General features: G+C 42.6%; 1 protein-coding gene across 2 annotated transcripts in view; it reads right to left on the bottom strand.

Annotated features, from left to right (window-relative positions):
- TCEAL2 (transcription elongation factor A like 2) overlaps positions 1–27,023 on the bottom strand; it is a 647,988-nt gene that overhangs the window by 534,683 nt on the left and 86,282 nt on the right. Inside the window, exon 1 of one of the 2 annotated variants that reach the window (XM_050775987.1) lies at positions 25,674–25,677. The exons of the other annotated variant lie outside the window; for it this stretch is intronic. The gene's annotated coding sequence lies outside the window, so the exon portion shown is untranslated. Of the gene's footprint in view, positions 1–25,673; positions 25,678–27,023 lie in introns of those variants that run through there. 2 annotated transcript variants of the gene reach the window in all.

Here is a 27,023-nt window from a genome sequence, read left to right as displayed (position 1 = left end):
AAACTTACAACCATCACTATGTTCTGTAGATTACTTGTCAGTCTTCCCCTCCAGGCTGAAATTTTCTTGAGGGTGAAGATGCTATATCTCTAAAATCTTACTTAGCATCTGGCTTACAGAGATATATAGGGAAGTTTAAACTTTCTTTTTTTTTTTATTTGAGACGGAGTCTCGCTCTGTTGCCCAGGCTGGAGTGCAGTGGCCGGATCTCAGCTCCCTGCAAGCTCCGCCTCCCGGGTTCACGCCATTCTCCTGCCTCAGCCTCCCGAGTAGCTGGGACTACAGGCGCCCGCCACCTCACTCGGCTAGTTTTTTGTATTTTTTAGTAGAGACGGGGTTTCACCGTGTTAGCCAGGATGGTCTCGATCTCCTGACCTCGTGATCCGCCCGTCTCGGCCTCCCAAAGTGCTGGGATTACAGGCTTGAGCCACCGCGCCCGGCAAGTTTAAACTTTCTAAAGCTCTTCATGGTCCAGGCTCCCTCTCTCTCCTCCCTATCAAACAGCAGATGCCTATCGTACTTGCCTCTCTGATTCACCCTCTTCTAGGCTGCCATTGCTCATATCTTCTTACAACTAACATCGAGGGACTGCAATAGCATGCAGATCCAGTAATACCTGGCATAACAGATTTCCAAATCTACTCATATACAGGAGATAGAAGTGGTACCACAAGCAGAGTTCTGGTGTAGAGGAGAACCCCTGTAAAACAGATGTGACCAGAAGCCTCAGAGTTCTAGCTCAGCTAGCCTTCCTTGTCGGTGACTACAAATTCTTAGACTGCTAGAAGCACCCCGGAAATTCCAAGAGTATTTAAGTCTTGCTACTCCACAGTCTTGCTACTCAAACTATGATATGAAGACAAGCAGTATCAACACCACGTGAAAGCTTATTAGACATGCAGCTTAGGCCCCACCCAAGACCTATTGGATAAGAGCCCACATTTTAACCACATACCCCAGGTGATCTGTTACACATTTCAGTTTGAGAAGCATAGGTCTATAGAACATCAAATTTACTGAAACTGAGCAATTAGGGGCTTAGAGCCATGGAGTTCAGAGTATTAATGTTAGTGGCCCTTCATAATAACAAATACTATTTTTGTGTCATGAAAATACGGTAAAGATTTATATTCATTCTGGCATTGAATCAAAAAAGAACTCTATGACTTAGCAAGCTCAAATCAATGCAACCCTGAATCTTGAAAGCACACCATCTCAAAATGAAGCACCATAATAAACACCACAGTTAAACAAGCCTGGATTTGAGTCCTTCCTGTTCTACTCACTAGTTGAGTGATCCTAAAAAAAACTATCTAACCTTTCTAACCGTTCATCTCCTCATCTGTAAAATGGTGAGAATAGTACTTTATTTTCAGGCTGGTAATGAGAATTAGATAAGAAAACCTATATAGTAACTGGTGTGTTGTAGTTGCTCATTTAGTGTAAGTTCTCTCCCTCCCTACTACCTGCTTTCTGGAAAAAAAAAAAAAAAAAAAAGAATCATAATAAAACAAACAGCCCAGCTGGGTGTGGTGACTCATACCTATAATCCCAGCACTTTGGGAGGCCGAGGGGGGTAGATTCCTTAAGGTCAGGAGCTCGAGACCAGTCTGGCCAACATAGCAAAACCCCATCTCTACTAAAAATACAAAAATTAGCCAGGTATGGTGGTGCACGCCTGTAATCCCAGCTACTCAAGAAGCTGAGGGAGGAGAATCGCTTGAACTCGGGAGACAGAGATTGCAGTGAGCTGAGATTGCACCACTGCACTCCAGCCTAGGTGACAGAGTGAAACTCTGTCTCAAAAAAAAAAAATAAAAAATAAAAATAAAAATAAAAAACTAGCCCAACCATGTCATGGAGAACCTCTGGAAATTTAACAGCAAAAAGGAAAATAAACAATATTTTGCACATTATGTGATAACACTATTTCTGCATGATATAATGAGTTGTTCTGATGGGACAAGGTGTGAAAATAAAATATAAAAGCTGTTGGAAGCCCCAAGACATTTAAAGGCTTGAGAGAGATGTAACTGTGATCTGAGTCATGTAGCATGTATTTATAACTTCTGCTTCTTAGATTACAGATTAACTCTCTTCCTCATTGTTCTTGTTCTGTAAATAACTAGGGAAGATCAGAGACTAGACTTCCTGCTTCCAATCACTGATCTTTGTTATAGATCAATTGCCTCCTTTCTTGTCCTGCATCTAACTCAGATCGGATAACACCCCCAAACGGTTATCCCATGACCGTTATATCTTCAGTGTGGAATGTTAAATAAACCTTTCCTGAAATAAAAAGACCACCTCGACCAATTGTATCATTGTAATTATACATTAAGGCTTCCATAGAAAGACACTGAAATTCTGCTAAACTTCCCCGAACCTTATCTATATAAATGATCTTGAACTTCTACTCTTTGGAACACTGACTTGCATTCTTTGAAATCTGTGCTTCCTGGGCAGGCTGTCCTCAACCTTTTCGCTTGAATAAACTTCCAAACTATATTGTGAACTTTTTGGTTATTTTAGGTTGACACAGAGTTGAAAGAAAAAACATTACATTCTTTTTAAATGAATTGGTAGGATTTCCTTTCATTCTTTGGACTTTCTAGATCAGTGTATGGAGTAAATATTGTATTCATTCATGCTCTCTGGGAAGCACATTTTGGTCTTGTGTCTTCACCTATCAAAAAAACATACATGGAGAAGGACAAGGCAAGATGGCTGAATAGAAGCCTCCAGTGATTATCTCCCCAACAGGAACACCAAATTTATCAACTATTTACAAAAAAGCATCTTCAAAAGAACTAAAAATCAGGTGAGCACTCACAGTACCTGGTTTTAACTTCATATCACTGAAAGAGGCACTAAAGAGGGTAGGAAAGATCATCATGAATTGCTGATGGCACCTTTCCCCCATCCCCTGGCAGCAGCCATATGACATGGAGAAAAAATTCATGTGCTTGGGAGAAGGAGAATGCAGCGATCTTGAGACTTAGCATTGAACTCAGTGATGCCCTGTCATAGCAGAAAGCAAAACCAGGCTGAACTCAGTTGATGTCTGCCCATAGAGGGAGCGTTTAGACCATCCCTAGCCAGAGGTGGTCAGAACTTGAGTTCTGACAAGCCTTGTCACCACAGGCTAAAGTGTTCTGGGGCCCTAAATAAACTTGAAAGGTAGTCTAGGCCATAAGGACTGCAATTCCTAGGCATGTCCTAGTGCTGAACTGGGCCCAGAGCCAGAAGACTGAGGGTCCCGTGATCTATTGAGACACAAGCCAGGGAGGCTCAGTGAATGCTTATGCCACCCCACCTCCAACCCCAGGCAGCGCAGCTCACAGCTTTAAAAGAGACACTTCCTTCCATTTCTGTAAAGGAGAGGGAAGAGTAAAGAAGACTGTCTTGTATATTGGATACCAGCTCTGACACAGTAGGATAGGGTCCTGGGCAGAGTTGTGAGGCCCCTATTCCGAGCCTTAGCTCCCAAATGACATTTCTAGACACACTGTGGGCCAGAAGGGACCCCACTCCCTTAAAGGGAAAGACCCTGTCCTGGCAGAACCCATCACCTGCTGACTGAAGAGCCCTGGAGCGCTGAATAACCAGCAACAATATCCAGAAAGTACACTATGGGCCTTGGGTTCTGAGATGTGCTGGTTTCAGGAGAGATCCAGCACATTCCCAGCTGTGGTGGCTGTGGTGAAAAACTGCTTCTGTTTAAGAAAAGCAGAGGGAAAATAAAGAGAACTTTCTCTTGCACCTTAGGTATGAGCTTGGTCCTTGGAAGTAGAGCACTAAGTGGGTTCTTGGGGTCCCTGATTCCAGGCCTTGGCTCATAGACAGCATTTCTGGACCTGCCCTGGGCCAGAGGGGAGTTCACTGCCCTGAAGGATGAGTCTCAGGTATGGAAGCCCTCACTACAAGCTGACTGAACAGCCCTTGGGCCTTAAGTGAATATTGATGGTAATCTGGAAGTACTTCCCCATGGGCCTGTGGTGGCAGTGACTACAGAGTGAGGCTTATGTGCCTGTGGGAAGGGGAGGGAAGAAAGACACAAGTTTAACTGGCTTTGCCAGTTGTAGAGCCCTAGGGCTTTGAGCAAACATAGGTGGTAGCCAGGTAGTGGTTACAGAGGGCCTTGGGCAAGACCCAGTGCTGTGCTAGCTTCAGGTTTGACCCAGAAAATTATCAGTGGTGCTGGCCACAGGTGTACTTTTGTCACTTAACCCCCAGCTCCAGGAGGCTCAGCACAAAGAGAGAGAGAAAGAAAGAGACTCTGTTTGTTTCAGAGAAAGTAAAGGAAGAGAAAAAGAGTCTCTTCCTGGTAATCCAGAGAACTCTTCCAGATCTTATCCAAGACCACCAAGGTAGTACCTCTATGGGTCTGCAGAAGCCCTAGTGTTACTGGGCTTAGGGTGTCCCCTAATGCATACAGCTTAGATCACAACATCCAAGTCCTTTTGAATACCTGGAAAGCCTTCCCAAGAAGGACAGGTACAAATAAGCCCAGACCGTAAATAATACAATAAATACCTAGTTCTTCAATGCCCAGTCACAGATGAACATCCACAAGCATCAAGACCATCTAGGGAAACATGACCTCACCGTACAAAATAAATAAGGCACCAGGTACCAATCCTGGAGGAAAAGAGACATGTTGTCTTTCAGACAGAGAATTCAAAATAGCTGTATTGAGGAAATTCAAAGAAATTCAAGATAACAAAGAGAAGGAATGCAGAATTGTACCAGATAAATGTAACAAATAAATGGAAATAATTTAAAAGAATCAAGCAGAAATTCTGGAGCTGAAAAAATGCAATTGGCATACTGAAGAATACATCAGAGTCCTTTAATAGCAGAATGGATGATGAAGAAGAAAGGATTAGTGAGCTTGAAGACAGGGTATTTGAAAATACAGTCAGAGGAGACAAAAGAAAAAAGAATTTAAATAAATGAAGCACAACTACAGGATCTAGAAAATAGTCTCAAAAGAGCAAATCTGTTATTGGCCTTAAAGAGGAGGTAGAAAAAGAGATGGGGTAGAAAGTTTATTCAAACAGATAATGACAGAGAACTTCTGAAACCTAGAGAAGATACCAATATCAAAGTACAAGAAAGTTATAATGGTGGTTTGACCCAGGCGAAGTGGCTTATGCCTGTAATCCCAGCACTTCGGGAGACTGAGGCAGGAGGATCACTTGAGGTCAGGAGTTCCAGACTAGCCTGGCCAACATGGTGAAACCCCGTCTCTACTAAAAATACAGAAATTCGCTAGTGTGATGGTGCGCGCCTGTAATCCCAGCTGCGTGGGTGAGGCACAAGAATTGCTTGAACCTGGCAGGGGGAGGTTGTAGTGAGCCAAGATCACACCACTGCACTCCAGCCTGGGTGACAGAGTAAGACTCTGTAAAAAAAAAACAAAACAATTAGATCCCATTTGTCAATTATGGCTTTTGTTGCCATTGCTTTTGGTGTTTTAGACATGAAGTCTTTGCCCATGCCTATGTCCTGAATGGTACTACCTAGGTTTTCCTCTAGGGTTTTTATGGTATAAGGTCTAACATTTAAGTCTCTAATCCATCTTGAATTAATTTTCGTATAAGGAGTAAGGAAAGGATCCAGTTTCAGCTTTCTACTTATGGCTAGCCAATTTTCCCAGCACCATTTATTAAATAGGGAATCCTTTCCCCATTTCTTGTTTCTCTCATATTTGTCAAAGATCAGATGGCTGTAGATGTGTGGTATTATTTCTGAGGACTCTGTTCTGTTCCATTGGTCTATATCTCTGTTTTGGTACCAGTACCATGCTGTTTTGGTTACTGTAGCCTTGTAGTATAGTTTGAAGTCAGGTAGCATGATGCCTCCAGCTTTGTTCTTTTGACTTAGGATTGTCTTGGAGATGCGGGCTCTTTTTTGGTTCCATATGAACTTTAAAGCAGTTTTTTCCAATTCTGTGAAGAAAGTCATTGGTAGCTTGATGGGGATGGCATTGAATCTATAAATAACCTTGGGCAGTATGGCCATTTTCACGATATTGATTCTTCCTATCCCTGAGCATGGTATGTTCTTCCATTTGTTTGTGTCCTCTTTTATTTCACACCAAAAGCAACGGCAACAAAAGCCAAAATTGACAAATGGGATCTCATTAAACTAAAGAGCTTCTACACAGCAAAAGAAACTACCATCAGAGTGAACAGGCAACCTACAGAATGGGAGAAAATTTTTGACATCTACTCATCTGACAAAGGGCTAATATCCAGAACCTACAAAGAACTCAAACAAATTTACAAGAAAAAAACAAACAACCCCATCAAAAAGTGGGCAAAGGATATGAACAGACATTTCTCAAAAGAAGACATTCATACAGCCAACAGACACATGAAAAAATGCTCATCATCACTGGCCATCAGAGAAATGCAAATCAAAACCACAATGAGATACCATCTCACACCAGTGAGAATGGCGATCATTAAAAAGTCAGGAAACAACAGGTGCTGGAGAGGATGTGGAGAAATAGGAACACTTTTACACTGTTGGTGGGATTGTAAACTAGTTCAACCATTATGGAAAACAGTATGGCGATTCCTCAAGGATCTAGAACTAGATGTACCATATGACCCAGCCATCCCATTACTGGTTATATACCCAAAGGATTATAAATCATGCTGCTATAAAGACACATGCACACGTATGTTTATTGCGGCACTATTCACAATAGCAAAGACTTGGAATCAACCCAAATGTCCATCAGCAACAGACTGGATTAAGAAAATGTGGCACAAATACACCATGGAATACTATGCAGCCATAAAAAAGGATGAGTTTGTGTCCTTTGTAGGGACATGGATGCAGCTGGAAACCATCATTCTTAGCAAACTATCACAAGAACAGAAAACCAAACACCGCATGTTCTCACTCATAGGTGGGAACTGAACAATGAGATCATTTGGACTCGGGAAGGGGAACATCACACACCGGGGCCTATCATGGGGAGGGGGGCGGGGGGAGGGATTGCATTGGGAGCTATACCTGATGTAAATGACGAGTTGATGGATGCTGATGAGTTGATGGGTGCAGCACAGCAACATGGCACAAGTATACATATGTAACAAACCTGCACGTTATGCACATGTACCCTAGAACTTAAAGTATAATAATAATTTAAAAAAAAACAAAAACAAAAACAAAACAAAACAAAAACGGCCAGATGCGGTGGCTCTTGCCTGTAATCCCAGTACTTTGGTGGGAGGCCGAGGCGGGCGGATCACGAGGTCAGAAGTTCAAGACCAACCTGGCCAACATAGTGAAACCCTGTCTCTACTAAAACTACAAAAATTAGCTGGGCATGGTGGCACATGCCTGTAGTCCCAGCTACTTGGGAGGCTGAGGTAGAAGAATCATTTTAACCCGGGAGGTGGAGGTTGCAGTGAGCCGAGATCACTCCACTGTACTCCAGCTTGGGCAACAGAGTGAGGCTTCATCTCAAAAAATAAAAAATAAATAAATAAATAAATAATAAACAAAACAACAACAACAAAAAAAAAAAACCTGCAATGAGATACCATCTTACCCCAGTTATACCCCAGTTAAACTGATTTTTAACCAAAAGACAGGCAATAACAAATGCTGGCAAGGATGTGGAGAAAAGGGAACCCTTGTACACTGTCGGTGGGAATGTAAATTAATACAACCACTATGGAGAATAGTTTGGAGATTCCCTCACAAAAGTAAAAATAGAGCTACTTTGCGATCTAGCAATCCCACTTCTGGGCACATAATCAAAAGGAAGAAAATCAGTATACTGAACATATATTTGCACTCCCATGTTTATTGCAGTACTATTTATAATAGCTAAGATTTGGAAGCAACCTAAGGGTCTACCAACAGATGAGTGGATAAAGAAAATGTGGTACTTATACACAATGGCATACTCTTCAGCCATAAAAAAGAATGAGATCCTGTCTTTTGCAACAACATGGATGGACCTGGAGGTGATTATGTTAAATGAAATAAGCCAGGCACAGAAAAACAAATATTGCATGTTCTCACTATTTGTGGGAGCTAAAAATTAAAACAATTAAGCTCATGCAGATAGAGTAGAAGGATGGTTACCAGAGGCTGGGAAGGATAGTGTGTGGTGGGGAGGAAGTGGGAATGGTTAAGAGGCATGATAAAATAGTTAAAAAGAATGAATAAGACCTAGTATTTGCTAGCACAACAGGGTGACTATAGCCAAAAATAATTTAATTGTACATTTTAATAATAACTAAGAGTCGAACTGTATCGTTTGTAACACAAAGGATGAATGCTTGATGTGATGGGTACCCCATTCTCCATGATGTGATTATTACATATTGCATGCCTGTATCAAAACATCTCATGTAACCCATTAATATATACACCTACTATGTATCCACAAAAACTAAGAATTAAAAAATATTAAAACTTGAAAAAACCAGACACAAGCATGACAGACAGGAGGTAGTAGACACTGAATGCTGGGTGGGCAGCCGAGCCCCCAGACAGCCTTTTCCAATTCAGGGCCACCATAATCTAAGCATCTTCTCTTCACATGTGTTTGTTTCATTATCAGATTGTTGTCTGACCATCTCTTCACCTCCCACTCTGCTCTGTAGACATCAAGAGAAACCTTGTCAGGGTTTAGTCGATGTTACTGTTATTTCGTCACCACTGGATCCTTTGGATTTAGCATAGGACCCAGCACTAAGTAGGCATGTTCAGAAAATATTTGTTGAATGAATAGGTAATAGGTAGGTAAAATTAAGGGGACTGTGGTGATTTTAAAAAGATGTCCAAAATTATTTGATATTATTCCCTCTAAAAGTGTACGCTAATCTCCTTCCCCTTAAGTGTGGGTTGGAGTTAGTGACATGCTTCCAACTAATAGAATTTGGCAAAAACAACAGTGTGTAACTAGATCATAAAAGACATCACAGCTTTCTCCTTTCTCTCTCTCTCTTTCAGATCATTCCCTCTGGAGGAAGCCAGCAGCCATATCATGAGTACACTCAAGCAACTCTGTAAAGAGAGCTACATGGTGAGGAACTGAAGCATCTTGCAAACATCTCTGTGCGCTGTCTTGGAAGTGGATCCTTTAACTCCAAACCTTCAAATGACTTCAGTTTCGGCCTACCTCTTTTTCTTTTTTTTTTGAGCCCAGGCTGGAGTGCAGTGGTGCAATCTTGGCTCACTGCAACTTCTGCCACCCAGGTTCAAGCGATTATTCTCCCTCAGCCTCCTGAGTAGCTGGGATTATAGGTGCCTGCCACCATGCCTGGCTAATTTTTGTAGTTTTAGTAGAGATGGGGTTTCACCATCTTGGCCAGGCTGGTCTTGAACTCCTGACCTCATGATCCACCCGCCTCAGCCTCCCAAAGTGCCGGGATTACAGGTATGAGCCGCCACACTCAGCCTCAGCTGACCTCTTAATTGCAACCTCATGAGAGACCTGAAGCCCAAAACACCCAACTTAACCACTCCTAGATTCCTGACACTCAGAAATATATGAGGTAATAAAAAATTATTATTTTAAGCAGCTAAGTTCGGGGGTAAGTTGTTATGCAACAGCAGATAACTCATAAGAGATTTTCAAACAAATTGCTCCCTTCAAAAGGCAGATATATACCACTACAGATACTAGTGGAAGCAATGTAGGAAGTTGCCATTCTATGCCCCCTTGTTTTATTCTGCCCACAGCATATACCACATGTCTATGCTTCTTCATGTATTACTCAATCAGCTTTTGTGAAGGCCCTAGCATAGTTTACAGGTAAAATTGAATGAGCAAAATGAACACACTTACTATATGAGACCATCAAAAGGGGACTAAAAATCTGCTCAAAAAGAACCAAGAGACAAGAAATCAGAGTGGCTGAAGAAATAATAAGTGGTTTCAAAGAGGAAGTAAAAACATTTTCAGTATATTCTGCAGAGAATAAAATTGTTTTTCTAATCAACAAAAACATAAACTAATATCAATTGAGAAATACTAAATGGGAAACAAATGGAAGAGTCAACATTATATGTAGGAAATGTTCCTATCCAACTCACATAAGCTTCCATAAATTTGAAAATGGTGCTATCAGCAGTGAGGTCTTCTGCAACAGAAGGGAAAAAATGTAATCACAATCAATAAAGACAACTGTCAATTGGAAATAAACGTGTGTTATGTGCCTACTACGTGCCAAGCAAGGGAATCTGCATGGGGAAAAGTGGCTCACTTTTTCACTACATCCAACTTTGTAGCTACCACCCAAGTACAGAACTCTCCTCCCCAGGGTAGGCACCACATACTCACCCTCTCCTCTTTTCCCTCCTCACATCTTCCCTCCACAAAATAGATAGGGGTAGGGGAAAGGAATCTGGAAATAGTGCTGGAGGGGCAAATTTATGCCAATGCTGCTAATGAGACTTCATAATAATAAACACCATTTATGTAACTTGAATATGTATTCAATATTTATATTCATTTTGTCATTTAATACCAAAACAACTTTATTCCTCCACCCTTCTCTAATCTCCAGCAATCTGTTTCTTTACCAAAGACAAGGCTGGCAAGACACCCTCCCCAAGACTTGTTTTCTTCTCCTCTAAAAGTAGGTATCAATGGGTTTGATCTGAGGATGTGGTGACATCATGTGTGTGCCAAGGCCAAGTCCTGTGAAAATTCAACCCTAGCATGTTAAAGGATTGTGGAAAATGAAGGAGTCTTTTGAGGCAGCAGAAAATGGTGCCGTTTGCCAAGAGCACAGAGTTCTTGGAAAACAGGACTGAAAATGTGGTCTTGATCCACCGTGGGGGGAGCTTTGACTGCCAGCCCAGTACTCTACAAATAATGTCAAAAAACCCAGGATAGCAAATATACCATTGGCTAGGGTTGGGGATACTTTGGCATGAGAATGCCAAGAATAGTAATATTTCAAATGATAATGATGTAGAAATGGTATATTTTGTGTCCTTCCTCTTATTTCAAGATCTTACTTATTATGGTTAAAATACATCATGTCTTACGTTCTAAAATTTTAACTCCTAAATTTAATCTCAAATAAAGCTGTGTACATATAAACATCTGCATTTTGCCCACAACTTTTTGACAGTAATGTTATTCCAAGAGCTTGGAGGATGGGGAAAGAGACAGCCAGGGCAAGCAGTATGTCCTTCTGTTGGTAGTCATAGTGATTATAGTCAATAATAATTATTGTATACTTGAAATTTGCTAAGAGAGTAGATCTTAAGTGCCTTTACCACACATACACACACAAAATGGCAACTATGTGAGGTGATGAGGTTGTAATTAACTTGATTCTGGTAAATATTTCACACTGTATACATATATCAAATCATCACAGTGTATACCTTGGATATACACAATATTTATTTGTCACTTATACCTTAATAAAGCTGTGGATAACAGAGAAATTATTCTGACACTTATTGAAATGGTAAGGAAGACTTTATTCAAGACTATTACAAGAGGGGAGAGAGATTGCACTCAACTCCAAATTCAGCAAAAATAGCTATAGATGTATTGCCAATGAGAAGAATAAAAAGGTCAGTGGATAGAGAATTAACAAAAGGAGATATCAAGGGTAGGGGGATTCTTGCTAAAATTGTCTAACAGGATTCTTGGTAAAGGGAAGCCAAGGACTTAGACATCAAGGGTGGGGAATAAGAAACTTGATCTAATATCAAAGGTGACTAGATATAAAAGGTGGGGAGATTCTCCCTAAAATAACTTAGCAGGATTCTTGCCTAATGGCAGACCAACGTCATGCCCTGGTTAAGCAGAATGCTCAGATGAGCCCAATTAAAGTTTGGTCAAGGAAGGTGTCCTAGTCTGTATGTGCTGTTATAACAAAATACTTAGATTGGGCTGCTTTGTAGATGCCACTGACACACAGAGACCTCTGTCACCAGCCACAGTCAAACCCACCATGTTCTTCAACATCGCCACCCATGGTGAGCCCTTAGGCTGCATCTTCTTCTGTTTGTAGACAAAGTTCCAAAGACAGCAGAAAATTTTCATGCTCTGAGCACTGGAGAGAAATAATTTGGTTATAAGGGTTCCTGCTTTCACAGAATTATCCCAGACTTTATGTGTCAGGGTGGTGACTTCACATGCCATAATAGCACTGATGGCAAGTCCATCTATGGGGAGAAATCTGATGACCAGAACTTCATCCTGAAGCATACAGGTCCTGGCATCTTGTTCATGGAAAATGCTGGACCCAACGCAAATAGTTCCTAGTTTTTCACCTGCACTGCCAAGATGAAGTGGTTGGATGGCAAGCATGTGATCTTTGCCAAGGTGAAAGAAGGCATGAATATCGTGGAAGCCATGGGGCACTTTGGGAGCAGGAATGGCAAGATCAACAAGAAGATAACTATTGCTGACTGTAGATAACTCTAATAGATGTGACTTGTGTTTTAACCACCAGATCATTCCTTCTGTAGCTCGGGAGAGCACTCCACCTCATTTGCTCACAGTATCCTATAATCTTGGTACTCCCACTGCAGTTTTTTGGGTTCCATATTTTCCTTACTCCTTCTATGTCTAGTTGGATTGCAGTTAAGTTTATGATTATGAAATAAAAACAAAATAATAAAAATACTTAGACTAAAATAATTTATAAAGAATAAAAATTTATTTTTCATAGTTCTGGAGGCTGTAAAGTCCAAAATCATGGTGCTGGTAGGATTGGTGTCTGATGAGGGCCGCCCTCTGCTTCCAAGATGGCACCTTGTTGCTGCATCCTCCAGAAAGGAGGAGCACTGTGTCTTCACATGATGGAAGGGACAGAAGGGCAAGAGAGTGCCCTTCAACCTTGAGCCTTGTTATAAGGGTGCTAATCCCATGTATGAGGGCAGAGACCTCATGACTTAAAAGATATGGCCTCCCAAAGGCTACACCTTTTAATACTGTTTAATTGGGGATTATATTTCTTTTTTTTTTTTTTTTTTTTTTTGAGACGAAGTCTCACTCTGTCACCCAGGCTGAAGTGCAGTGCATGATCTCGGCTCACTGCAAGCTCCACCTCTCGGGCTCATGCCATTCTCCTGCCTCAACCTCCCGAGTAGCTGGGACTACAGGTGCCTGCCACCACACCTGGCTAATTTTCTGTATTTTAATAGAGACTGGGTTTCACTGTATTAGCCAGGATGGTCTCGATCTCCTGACCTCGTGATCCGCCCACCTCAGCCTTCCAAAGTGCTGGGATTACAGGGGTGAGCCACTGCACCCAGCCAATTGGGGATTATGTTTCAACACAAATTTTGGAGGGGTCACCATCATCCAAACTATAGCAGTGTCTTTGCCAGGGGATAGTGGCCTGGAGACAGGATGATAGAGGTAGAGAGAGGTCTGGGAAGCCTTTATGGGGTGGAAAACTGGGGGCAAGTATGGGTTGCTGTCTCTGAAGAGCCCTCCCAACAGGCGGACCTGCCTTTTGGTCAAGGTTGAGGAAAACCCTGTGTGTTCTTAAAACATATCTCTTCTATCCTTGAGTTTCAGGAGCTTTACACAGCAGCTAAAGTCCCCCATGGTCAGGACCAAGGATGTCGGGTTTGAGTGTGCTCATGGATAAAGAAGGTGTATAAGAAAAGAGGAGGACATGTCTTGGGTATGGCTGAGAGTCTGACTCCCAGGGAGTTATTTTATTTGCTGAATCCACCAAGGTCTTTCCCAGTGGAGTCTTGTGCTGTACTAATCTGGTGACCCCTTGGACATACCTGCTTTGCACTGACAAGACTGAGTGTGGGAGCAAGTTGTGAAAAGGATCTTGTGACACTCCCAGCCTGGTATCAGGCACAGCAAGCAGATTTCATTCCATCAGCAGCTGTTTTGCAATAGCTCTCGAGGCCTGTCTTGGAGAATTCTTCATTTTTTTGCTGACAGCACTAGGAATTCTCCCTGATGGGAAAGGAGTTTGATTTGTAAACATATTTGCAATGCATTTTCATATCACTTTGCCAGGTGAAGCAGAGAAGATATGCCATGCTTACACATAGGTTTGTTTCTGTTTTGGTTACCACTTTTACGATTGAATGAAAAAATGCAGGAATAAATGAATGGGTTGTTAACGGAATCCATGCATCCATCAGTCAGTAATTCCCTGCAGTAGAACCACCCTGAGCACTTGTTAAAACACAACTTATTGGGCTTTACCTCCAGAGTTTCTGATTTAGTCTGGGGTGCAGGGAGTGGGGAGAGGAGCAAAGAATTTGCATATCAAGTACTGCTGATGTTCCTGGTCCAGGAATAATACGCTGAGAACCACTAGCACAAGCCATCAGTAGAGATCCTCTTAGGCCATGATTGTTGTGGCTGCAGACTTTTTTTTTTTTTTTTTTTTTTTTTTTTTTTTTTTTTGAGACGGAGTCTCGCTCTGTCGCCCAGGTTGGAGTGCAGTGGCCGGATCTCAGCTCACTGCAAGCTCCACCTCCCAGGTTTACGCCATTCTCCTGCCTCAGCCTCCTGAGTAGCTGGGACTACAGGTGCCCGCCACCTCGCCCGGCTAGTTTTTTGTATTTTTAGTAGAGACGGGGTTTCACGGTGTTAGCCAGGATGGTCTCGATCTCCTGACCTCGTGATCCGCCCGTCTCGGCCTCCCAAAGTGCTGGGATTACAGGCTTGAGCCACCGCGCCCGGCCAAGGCTGCAGACTTTCTGACTGATCTTGCCAACTAGTTCACGCACATAGTTGAAAATGACCCAGTGTTTCGGGGGGTTGTAGGTGGCCTACTCTACCTCCCAGCAAACTCTCCTGGGTAGTAGTGTTAGATTTGAGTTAGAGCACTGCTGGTGTGTGTGTGCATGTGTGTGTGTATGTATATTCACATGTATATATACACATGCACACATCTGTGCTGCTGTCCTGACAGGTACTGCTGTCCTTTGGCACACCTCTAGTGCTGACCACTGACCTTCTTCAGGCTCTCTCCCCTTTGCCTTTCATGAAATCTGGGCTTTTTCAAGGTGAAGGAGATGGTAGGTTGGCTGCTTTGCTGAGCCCTTCAGCAAGCAGACCATCATGGTGAAGTAAGAGGATCGTGGGCTTGGAGCCAGGTACTCCTGGGATTTGCATGGAAGTTCTGCCTCTTAGCAGTTATGTGAACTTCTAAGACTTTCAGGGCCTGTCTGAGGTTCAGCAACATTATCAGTAAAGCTGGGATTATGTCTCTACCTCACAATATTGTTGAGAGCATTAAATGAGAAACCGTGGAGGAAGCACTTTACAGTGTCAGGCACATAGTAGGCATTCAAAAAATGTTAGTCCCTTCCCACCCTATACTCATTTTGATGTTCTTTAAGAATACTCTGACCATGGCCAGGCGCGGTGGCTCACGCCTATAATCCCAGCACTTCGGGAGGCCAAGGCAGGTGGATCACGAGGTCAGGAGTTCGAGACCAGCCTAGCCAACATGGGGAAACCCTGTTCTACTAAAAATACAAAAAATTAGCTGGGCATGGTGGCGAATGCCCCTAATCCCAGCTACCTGGGAGGCTGAGGCAGGAGAATTGCTTGAGAGGCGGAGGTTGCAATGAGCAGAGATCGCACCTCTGTACTCCAGCCTGGGCAACAGTATGAAACTCCATCTTAAAAAAAAAAAAAAAAAGAATACTCTGACCAGGCGCAGTGGCTCACACCTGTAATCCAAGCAATTTGGGAGGCCAAGGTGGGCAGATCGCTTGAGCTCAGGAGTTCAAGATCAGCCTGGGCAACATGGTGAGACCCACGTCTCTACTAAAAATACAAAAAAACAACCAGGCATGGTGGCACATGTCTGCGGTCCCAGCTACTTGGGAAGCTGAGGTGGGAGGATTGCTTGAGCCCAGGGGACAGAGGTGGCAGTGAGCCAAGATCATGCCACTACACTCCAGCCTGGGCGACAGAGTCAGACCCCGTCTCAGAAAAAATGAAAAAAGAAAGAAAAAGAAAAAAAAAAGGGAATAACCACCCAAGACAGCTTCTTTTTAAAAATAAATATAAAAAAGAATGCTCTAAGGTAAAATGCTTTCTGAAGTGGTTTCAAAGCCCACAGGCCCACCATGGTCTCTGCCCCAATAGTCCAATGTGCATAAAGCAAGCGGGTTTTGCAGGAGAATAATTTTTATTTTTGTATCATGATTAATCGCCACTTCTAAGCCCTGTCCTGTTTTCCATACTCAATCAATACTTCTCGACACTACTTCATTTATCAGGGAATAGTAATAATGACTGACATTTATGGAGCACATTCTATGTGCCAAGCACTGGGTTTGTCTATAGACATTTTCTCATTTAATCACCAAAACAACCCAATGACTTGGTATACCTGTGATCCACATGGATCAGATGAGGAAACAGATGTGCCAGATGAGGAAACTCAGACTCAGAGAAAGTAAGTACTTTTCCCAAAAATGTTTTTATGAAGACATTCCTATTGCACAGCACTGTCCTAAGGGCAGAATCTCGGCTCACTGCAACCTCTGCCTCCCAGGTTCAAGCAATTCTCCTGCCTCAGCCTCCCAAGTAGCTGGGACTACAGGCGAGCGCCACCACACCTGGCTAATTTCTGTATTTGCAGCACAGCCAGGGTTTCACCATATTGGTCAGGCTAGACTTGAACTTCTGACCTCGTGATCTGCCTGCCTCGGCCTCCCAAAGTGCTGGGATTACAGGCGTGAGCCACCGCGCCCAGCCCTATATGGTAAATTTTTTAGAAGGCTGGTGTCTTGGAGAATGTGATTCACTCTATCCAGCAAGCAGAACTCCCTCACATGAAACCACTATTAAGAGATAGAGAACACGGGACTCATCTTCACTTCAGTCCATTCCAGAGGCAGGATATATAAGGTCAAGAGTGGTCATAGAGGGCTTCAAGGCTAAGGTGTCATTCAGTGAACCTGCCTACAGCCATAAGAGGGAGAATATGCAAACCCTGAAACAGATGACTATGGGAATTTTTAAATGAAAACAGGAAAATGCACATGTTATAATGTCAATTTTTAAAAGAGTAATTCAAGATCATATGTTCAAGATTTGTTGAAAAACTGGAGGAAAATATGCCAGAATGTCAACAGTAATTTCCTCTGGCTCATTTGTTTTCATATATATCTTTTTGTACTTTCATAAATTTCTAAAGAAAACATTGTTACTACATGATCAGCAAAACATACACCATTAGCAAAACTAGAAAAGAAAATCATCACTATATATGCCTTTAAGAAATGTGGTGCAGGCTGGGCACGGTGGCTCACACCTGTAATCCCAGCACTTTGGGAGGCCGAGGCGGGCGGATCACAAGGTCAGGAGATCAAGACCATCCTGGCTAACACCGTGAAACCCCGTCTCTACTAAAAATACAAAAAATTAGCCGGGCGTGGTGGTGGGTGCCTGTAGTCCCAGCTACTCAGGAGGTTGAGGCAGGAGAATGGCATGAACCCAGGAGGCGGAGCTTGCAGTGAGCTGAGATCGTGCCCCTGCACTCCAGACTGGGCAACAGAGCAAGACTCCGTCTCAAAAAAAAAAAAAAAAAAAGAAAAGAAAAGAAAAGAAAGAAACATGATGCATAAACTTTTGTAATACCAAATGTGGGGCAATTTTTCAACTGCCTGTCAGTGAATTAGGAAACGCTGAACTGGGAAGGAAGTGCAGAATACAATAGAGCCAAAAAATGATGCTCAAGATGGGATGCAGAAAATATGTATTTAGAGCCACCTCTGTGCAAGGCGCAGTTAATCTTTAATCCATACCTAAGTCATAGTGATATGTGTCTGTACTTGTTTTTGTTTGCCTTATCCTGGGGAGTGAGACCCAACTCCTTCATTCCCCCAGGTATACTATGTATCCTCACAGCCCCTCTGAAATGGCAAAGAGTTCCAGTCTGAAGTCTGACCTTCCCAAGTGAACAAGCCGTTCTTACAGCTGGGAGGAAATAAACATGTGCCAAAAAGTAGGTTTTGGATACAGAGACAAGCATGACCATCTAAGACCCAGGAGTGCAGGGAATGGAGGGCAGAAGCTGAAAGGGGAACATCTGAGGCTTAGATCCTTCAGAGAAGCCTTCCAAGATGCTGCTGCCTAGAGCTGAGAACTAGGAATCCTCCTGGCAGTTAATAAACTTCCAAGGTCCCATGAATCGGATACAATCCATACTCTCTAAATATTTATTTTCTTCCTTCTGAGACTCTATCCCCTCTTCCTACACTAACCTTAAAGCTGCTTGCTAGTAACACAGGTCCCTAGCAGGGCCATGCCTCATTTGTGGAAGATAAATAGTTCTACTCTAGGATCAACAGCAACCCCTCACACAATGTCTAGCAAAGAGTCAATGCTCAACAAATATCTGTTGAATGAATGAACAAATGGATAGACGGATAGACAGAGGTTTGGTTAAAGCCTTGTCTGGAGATTATGGGCCATCAGTGTTTGATTTGCTTCTGTGGTTAGGCTGAGTCATTTTGGTTTCAAGCAGATAGTTGGTTAACAGTGACTGCAATGGGGCTAAGACAGAGAAAGGCTAGACTATTTGTCACATGCTCTTTAAATCTGAAGCAAAAAGAAATAAAATCAATGGATGGGGATAAGGCATATTGCTTCTGTCACATATTAGCTGAGTGGTGGTATAGAAACTGGTTCTCTTTTCTACAATCAAGTTTTCTCATTCTCCAAAATCCAATAGTGTTTATTACCTCAGAGTTGATTAGACCTCCTTAAAAACAACTAGCCCTATGTTTGACACAGAGCAATCATTCAGCAAGTATCAGTTTTCTTTCCACCAAAACTTCCCTACAGAAGATAAAACTTTGAGATCAACTAAATAGTGCAGCTAGCTAAAAAGCTCTCAAAAATGAGTCAGTAAGGAGAGAAATAAATAGGCATCTGTGTTATGATTGACATTCACTGTTACTCCTATGTAGTAGGAATGAGTCATCTGGTAGAGTCTGGGGTAGGAAGAAAAACCATAGCCCTATTTTTATTTACTCAGATGTCCATAATATCTTATTACGTCTGCTCAAGGAAAGATATAGAACATTTGTCAGTGCCAGACCTATCACCATACAAGATGTAAGACCTTGGTGAAGTCAAGATGCCTCTCCTGTCTTCACCTCAGTAACAGGATAGCAACAAGTAGCTGTGTCAAACCAACCACCCAGGAATGTTGTGGAAGCCAATAAAAAAAAATCTTCTCCATTCTTATATGGTAAGAAACATGTTATGTGAGCCCAAGGACAGATTTAAGAGTCATATTGCAAGTATAAGTCCTCCCCCTAGTTGTTACAGTAGTAACAATAAAAAGAGTTATTTAATATCTAATGGAGCAGGGCTAGATGTCATCCAAGAATCAAAAGTCACAAGTTCACAATCTTTGGAAATAAGAAAGCCATCCAAAATTAAGTGGCCTCTCGGTGGCAGGCAAAGTGCTTTAGCAATATTAACTCATTTAATTCTTAAGACAATTGGCTGGGCGCGGTGGCTCATGCCTATAATCCCAGCACTTTGGGAGGCCGAGGTGGGCAGATCACCTGAGGTCAGGAGTTTGAGACCAGCCTGGCCAACATGGTGAAACCTCATCTCTACTAAAAATACAAAAATCAGCCGAGCATGGTGGTGCATGCCTGTAGTCCCAGCTACTCGGGAGGCTGAGGTTGGAGAATCGCTTGAACCCAGGAGACTGAGGTTGCAGTGAGCCAAGATCACGTCATTGCACTCCAGCCTGGACAACAAGAACGAAATTCCATCTCAAAAAAAAAAAAAAAAAAAAAAAGACAACCGAAGAGGTAGGCATTATTATACCCATGCTCTGGATGAGAAAACTGAGGATCATAGAAGATAAGTCATTGTCTCAGGATCAAATAGCTAACAAGTGGTGCAGCAGGGACTCAAAAGCAAGTCTGTCTGATTCCTATGACACCAGTTCTTACAGAAATACCACAACAGAGCTGGGCACAGTGGATCATGCCTGTAATCCCGGCAATTTGGGAAGCCAAGGCAGGAGGATTGCTTGAGTACAGGAGTTCGAGACCAGTCTGGGCAACATAGGGAGACCCCATCTCTACAAATAACTTAAAAAATTAGCCGGGCATGGTGGCACATGCTACTCGGGAGGCTGAGACAGGAGGACTGCCTGAGCCTGAAAGGTTGAAGCTACAGTGAGCTGTAATCACACCACTACACTCCAGCCTGGGTGACAGAGGCTCTGTCTCAAAAAAAAAAAAAAGGAAAAGAAATACCAAAACAGAAGTGAAGGCCCGAGTATACATATCTAATTCAAGTGCAAGGGAAAAGGAAGAAATGTTCACTCCTAAGAGCTATTCTTTAACCACAGACTTCTTCAATCCTACTTTCCTGAATAAACTGTACATTTGAAGGGATATGAACATTTAATTGGCAGGGTTAAGTGTAGAGTCAGCATGAGTGCCTGAAGTGCCATGAACTCTCTCTCAAAAGGACACAAAAAGTAAAGAACAGAGAGGAATGGAGAGAAAAAGAAATATAGGAAAGGGTCAAGGGAAAGGGAAAGGAGACTGACAAAAGGAGCTAACCTTTGTCTTAACCTTTTTATTGAGATACAACAGTCACAGAATAACATGCACAAATCTCAAATGCGCAGCTTAATGAAATTGATATATGTATACACTGGTGTAACTAGACCAAGATATAGAACATCTCCATCGCCTCATAAGATTCCTTCATGCCCCTTCCTAGTTAATCCTCACCTCCAGAGGTAACCACTGATCTGAGTACTGAAAATGCACATTAATTTGCATTTCCTATAATATATAAATGTAGTAATACAGTATATACTCTCCTTTTTAATCTGACATATTTCACCCAGCATAATTATTTTGAGATTTGTCCATGTTGGTATATATATGAATGATTTATTCCATTTTATTGCTAAGTAGTATTCCATTTTATTGCTAAGTAGTATTCCCTTGCATTGATATACCACAGTTTATCTACTCACTTGTTTACGCACATTTGTCTGTTTCTAGTTTGGGGCAATTATAAATAAAATTGGTAAGAACATTGGTGTATACATCTTTATATACACATAAGCTTTCATTTCTCTTGAAATGAAATTCCTAGGAATGGAGTTGTTGAGTTATAGAATGCTCTACTTTGGATATAGTTTGTCCTCACCAAAACTCATGTTGAAATTTGATCCCTAATGTGGAATGTTGGGAGGTGAGGCCTAATGGAAGATGTTTGGGTCATGGGAGCAGATACCTCATGATTGGCTTGGTGCCATTCTCACGGTAGTGAGTGAGTTCTCCCTCTTTCAAAACTGGATTCATTCCCTTAGGAATGAATTAGTTCCCCACAAGAGTAGGATTTTATAAAGCCAGGATGCCTCTTGGGTTTTGCCTCTTCACATGTGTTCATTTCCCCTTTGACCTTCTCTGCCATGTCAAGAAAGCTCTCAGCCAGGTGTAGTGGCTCATGCCTGTAATCCCAGCACTTTAGGAGGTCGAGGCAAGCAGATCACCTGTGATCAGGAGTTCGAGACCAGCCTGGCCAACATGGTGTAACCCCATCTCTACTAAAACTATAAAAAAATTAGCCAGACACGGTGGCGTGCACCTGTAGTCCCAGTTACTCAGGAGGCTGAGGCAGGAGAACTGTTTGAACCTGGGAAGTGGAGGTTACAGTGAGCCGAGATTGCACCACTGCACTCCAGCCTGGGCGACAGAGCAAGACTTTGTCTTGAAAAAAAAAGAGAGAGAGAGAGAAAGCTCTCACCAGAAGCTGAGGCCATGCCCTTGAACTTCCCAGTCTGCAAAACTAAATAAACCTCTAAATAAACCTCTTTTCTTTATAAATTACACAGTCTCAGGTATTCTGTTATAATAACACAAAATAAACTAAGACACAGAGTAAACATGTTTAGCTATAGAAGATTTTAAAAATACTGAGTCTTAGACCTCTATTCCCTTCCTAGCCTGGCTTTTTTATTTTAGGGATGTTAACTTTACTTTTCCCCACAAAATGAAAATTATATGTACTCTCTATAGAAAATTGGAAAATACAGCAAACTAGAAGGAAAGGAAATCAAAACTCTTGTAACCTAGGGTTCAAATAAGCTCTCTCCTTTCTGAGATTTGGCATTGACTCGAGAATGCAGCTAGAGAGTTTCTGGAAAAGTCACTGGACAGACCATCAAGCATAAAACCAACTTACAAATCCATGGAGATGGTCTCTATGAAAGAGTCAGAGTCTAATATACTGAAAGGCTTGATTTGAACAGAGCCTCTACTCAGGCCCAGAAAGGCAAACAACTCCATGTTCACTGCCAGCCTTCCTAAACATTCTTACTATATAGCCGAGTGGGCAAAGAAACACAAAGCACAGTTTATTCCTATTCTGGCAACTGAGCTTGTGCCTACTGAAGAAAAAAAAAAATGCTTAGATCACCTTTTAACATGTGCTACACCCATACAATGGAATGCAATGTAGTCCTTAAATGTGATTATACAGATCTATGTTTATCAATGAAAAAGTATGATCAGGACTTATTTTTAGGATATATTTTAGAGTGATGGTTAAGATCATAGGCTTTAGAGTCAGACTACCTGGCTCCAAACCTAGCTCTTTGTCCTTAAACAAATGACACAACTTTGCTGTACCTCCATTTCACCATCTGTGACAAGGGGGTGATAATAATAATACCTACCTCATAGAGCTGCTTAGGGGATTAAATAAAACACTAGAACACTTAGAGAAGCACTTAGAAAAAATAAAGCTTGGCTCATAGTAAATTTACCATCAACAACCAGAAGTGAGCCATCAACATTTCTCAGCAGTCCTTCTATATTTCTCTGGTCAACCTACAATCTGCCCTCACCCTTACAACTCATTGAACCTTCTCCATTCTCTTTAGCCTTCCAACTCCTCCTCCTTATTATCTCTACATGCAGATGACCACACCCTCATTTACAGAAAAAATAATGGGGTTGGGGTACTCTTCAGAAGGAAGTTCTCTCTCATCTTCCTAACACCAAAATAAATCAACTATACCTGCACACATCCTACCAGCAGTTAGTTCCTCAATTAAGGCAGATACTCTTGCCTTCTAGTGAACACTAATTCCTCCACCTAAGCTTTCGATTCCAGATGCTCCTCTTTCTTAACAAATGTACACTATGATTTATCCTATCTCTCTGCTGTATTTTTAACCACTCACTCCCTACAGACCCTTAATTGTAAACTTTACACATCCACAAAATTTCTCCCTATTAAAAAAAGTCTTCGGCTGGGTGTAGTAGCTCAAGACTGTAATCCCAGCACTCTGGGAGGCTAAGGCAGACAGATTGCTTGAGCCCTGGAATTCGAGACCAGCCTGGGTAACATGGCGAGACTCTGTCTCTACAAAAAATACAAAAATTAGCCCAGCGTGGTGGTGTGCGCGCCTGTAGTCCCAGCTACTCAGGAGACAGAGGTGGAAGAATCGCCTGAGCCCAGGAAGTCAAGGCTGCAGTGAGCTGTGACTGTGTCACTGCACTCCAGCCTGGGCAACAGCATGAGACCCCGTTTCAAAAAATAATAACAATAATAAATTTAAAAGGCCTCTCTTGACCCCTAGTCTCACTTCTGCTTCTACCCTGACTTTTCCATGCCCTTCACAGCCAAACTGCTTCAAATAGTTGCCTATACTCTTTGTTTCCATTAACTTGCCTACCGGCCGGGCGCAGTAACTCACACCTGTAATCCCAGCACTTTGGGAGGCTGAGGTGGGCGGATCACCTGAGGTCAGGAGTTCGAGACCAGCCTGGCTAACATGGCAAAACCCCTTTTCTACTAAAAATACAAAAAATTAGCCAGGCATGGTGGCACGCGCCTGTAATCCCAGCTACCTGGGAGGCTGAGGCAGGAGAATTGCTTGAACCCGGGAGACGGAGGTTGCAGTGAGCCGAGATCACACCATTGCACTCCAGCTTGGGCAACAAGAGTGAAACTCCGTCTCAAAAAAAAAAAAAAAAAAAAAAAAAAAGGTGCCTTCCTCTCTCTGCTAACCACACTCCAATCCATTCCATTCTAGATTTCTGCCCTGTCATTCCATGAAAATAGATCTGTCCAGGACACCAATGCCTCCATATTCTTAAATTTTACCAGTCCACATCTTATTTGACCTCTGAGCAGCAATGGACATTGTTAACAGTCCATTCCCTACTTCTTGAAACAGTTTCTTTTTTGGCTTCAATGACACAAGTCCTTTCTAACTTTCTTTTAAACCTCCCTGCTGCTGTTTCCCAGTCTCCTTTGCAGCAGGACCCTCCCGTACTCAACATGAAATACTGGAGTTTCTCAAGGCTCCCTCTTTGATCTCCTACATTCTCATTCTGATACTCTCTGGCCTAGACAACCTTATCCCCACACATGGCTTGAATTATCACCTATATCCATACAGCACACAATTTATATATCCAGTATATAGGCCCCTTCTAAGCTCTAGATCCATCCATCCATCTATATAACTTCTCTTGGGTGTTCTCAAAGATACGTCAAACACAACATGTCTAAGACTAAACTCACAATCCTCATACCTGAACTTAGTATTCAATGTGATCTTAAACGTCCTGCTTCTTAATGCTGTTACTCCAAACATCCAGTTGTACAAGCCAGAAACTGAGAAGTCACCCTTGATCGCTCACTCTCACTGTAAGATATAGGGGGGAGTAAACAAAGTGCGGATTTTCCTATACTCTCTATTTAACACAGAATGCTTCTGTAGCCCCAGATGTATGGGAGAATTTTCCCGTATACCAAGCAATCAATTTTGCAGCAGACGCCAGCTGGATGTCCTCTAACTGAATTCAGTTGTCACTACCTACCTGGAGATAGTGTCAGATCCCATAGTTTGAGAGCTCAGGCTCACAAGACTGCTCTCCACTTCAGATGCCAGGTTGTAAGCTGTGCTTCTGACTGACCCACTATAAATCAGGGTTCCCATGACCCTCTCCTTGGGTTTGATTAATTTGCTAGAGAGGGTCACAGAACTCTGAAAAACATGTTTACAGGTTTATTATAAAGGATATTACAAAGCATATAGATGGACAGCCAGATGGAACAGTCACATAGGGCAAGGTACAGGATAAGGGGCACCAAGCTTCCATGCCCTCTCCAGGAACAGCACCCTCTAGGAACCTCCATGTATTCACTATCCAGAAGCTCTCCAAACCCAGTTCTTTCACGTTTTTATAGAGGCTTTACGGCCAGGCATGGTGGCTCACGCCTGTAATCCCAGCACTTTGGGAGGCCGAGGTGGGCGGATCACATAAGGTCAGGAGTTCGAGACCAGTCTGGCCAACATGGCAAAACCCCGTCTCTACTAAAAATACAAAATTAGCTGGGCATGGTGGTGCATGCCTGTAACCCCAGCTACTTGGGAGGCTGAGGCAGGAGAATCGCTTGAACCCAGGAGATGGAGGTTGCAGTGAGGCGAGATCACACCGTTGCACTCCAGCCTGGGCAACAAGAGTGAGACTCTGTCTCAAAATATAAAAATTAAAAATTAAAAATAAATAAAATAGAGGCTTTACTACGTAGGCATGATTGATTACATCATTGGCCACTGCTAGTCAATTTAACCTTCAGCTCCTCTCCCTTCCCCAGAGGTTGGGGATGTGGTAAAAAAGTCTCAACTCTCTAATCCTGCCTTGACCAGCCCCCTATCCTAAATCTACCTAGGAGCCTCAGCCACCAGTTATCTTTTTAGCATGCAGAAGATACTCTTTTTTATTTCTATTTCTATTTTTATTTTTTTGAGACGGAGTTTCGTTCTTGTTGCCCAGGCTGGAGCGCACAGGCGCGATCTCAGCTCACTGCAACCTCCACCTCCCAGGTTCAAGCGATTCTCCTGCCTCAGCCTCCCAAGTAGCTAGGATTACAGGCATGCGTCACCACGCCCAGCTAATTCTGTATTTTAAGTAGAGATGGGGTTTCACCATGTTGGTCAGGCTGGTCTCAAACTCCTGACCCCCAGTGATCCACCCACCTCAGCCTCCCAAAGTGCTGGGATTATAAGCATAAGCCACCACACCCGGGGCAAAAGATACACTTATCACCTCAGAGATTCTAAGGGTTTTAAAAGCTGTAATTCGGGAAAATGAGGATAAAGACTACCATGGTTTGAACGTTTGTCTTCTCCAAAACTCATGTTAAAATTTAATTACCCGATGGGCATGGTGGCTCATACCTGTAATCCCAGAACTTTGGGGGGCCGATACGGGTGGATCACCTAAGGTCAGGAGTTCGAGACCAGCCTGGTCAACATGGTGAAACCTTGTCTCTACTGAAAATACAAAAATTAGCTGGGCATGGTGGCGGGCACCTGTAATCCCAGCTACTAGGGAGGCTGAGGCAGGAGAATCGCTTGAACCTGGGAGGTGGAGGTTGCAGTGAGTTGAGATTGCGCCACTGCACTCCAGCCTGGGCAACAGAGTGAGACTCCATCGCAAAATAAATAAATAAATAAACAAAATAAAAATAAAAAATTTAATTGCCATTATAATGAAACCATCTTTGCAAAATTATAGCTGAGGAAATTATGACAGTGAAAGAAATCAGACCTAACCAACTCCACCTTGCTTCTAACCTTTAAGCTGTCCTTGCTCATTCTTGGGCGTAGGTCAAACTAACTTTGGGAAGGAATTCAGTTTGTGGATTGATTCTGAAACAAAATGAATCATAGGCCTTTCCCAAAGAAAAGACCCCCTTCTTGCCTGGGGACTAGTCTGCCTTTGCAGGACTAACAAATTAGCTACAAGATTAGAAATTACAGTTTAGGGGTCATGCAGCCTCTGGCTCCAAGAGTCTGAACCTCCCCAAATTGCTCCTGGGGATAACATCACTATTGTAAAACCTAAAATCAGCCCTTGAGATACTTTTCAGACCCTACACTCCATGGATGAGCTGACACCACCCAGATCTGTAATCTGGCTCAACCAGTTCTGCCATCCCACCCAGGAACACAAAACTGCAAGAAAGACTAACTTCAACCCTCTATGATTCCATC

The sequence above is a fragment of the Macaca thibetana genome, chromosome X (assembly GCF_024542745.1).
Source record: "Macaca thibetana thibetana isolate TM-01 chromosome X, ASM2454274v1, whole genome shotgun sequence".
In the NCBI taxonomy this organism is placed as follows: domain Eukaryota; kingdom Metazoa; phylum Chordata; class Mammalia; order Primates; family Cercopithecidae; genus Macaca; species Macaca thibetana.
The sequence above is the reverse complement of the archived record's forward strand: the minus strand, read 5'-3'. Positions and strand labels throughout refer to the sequence as shown.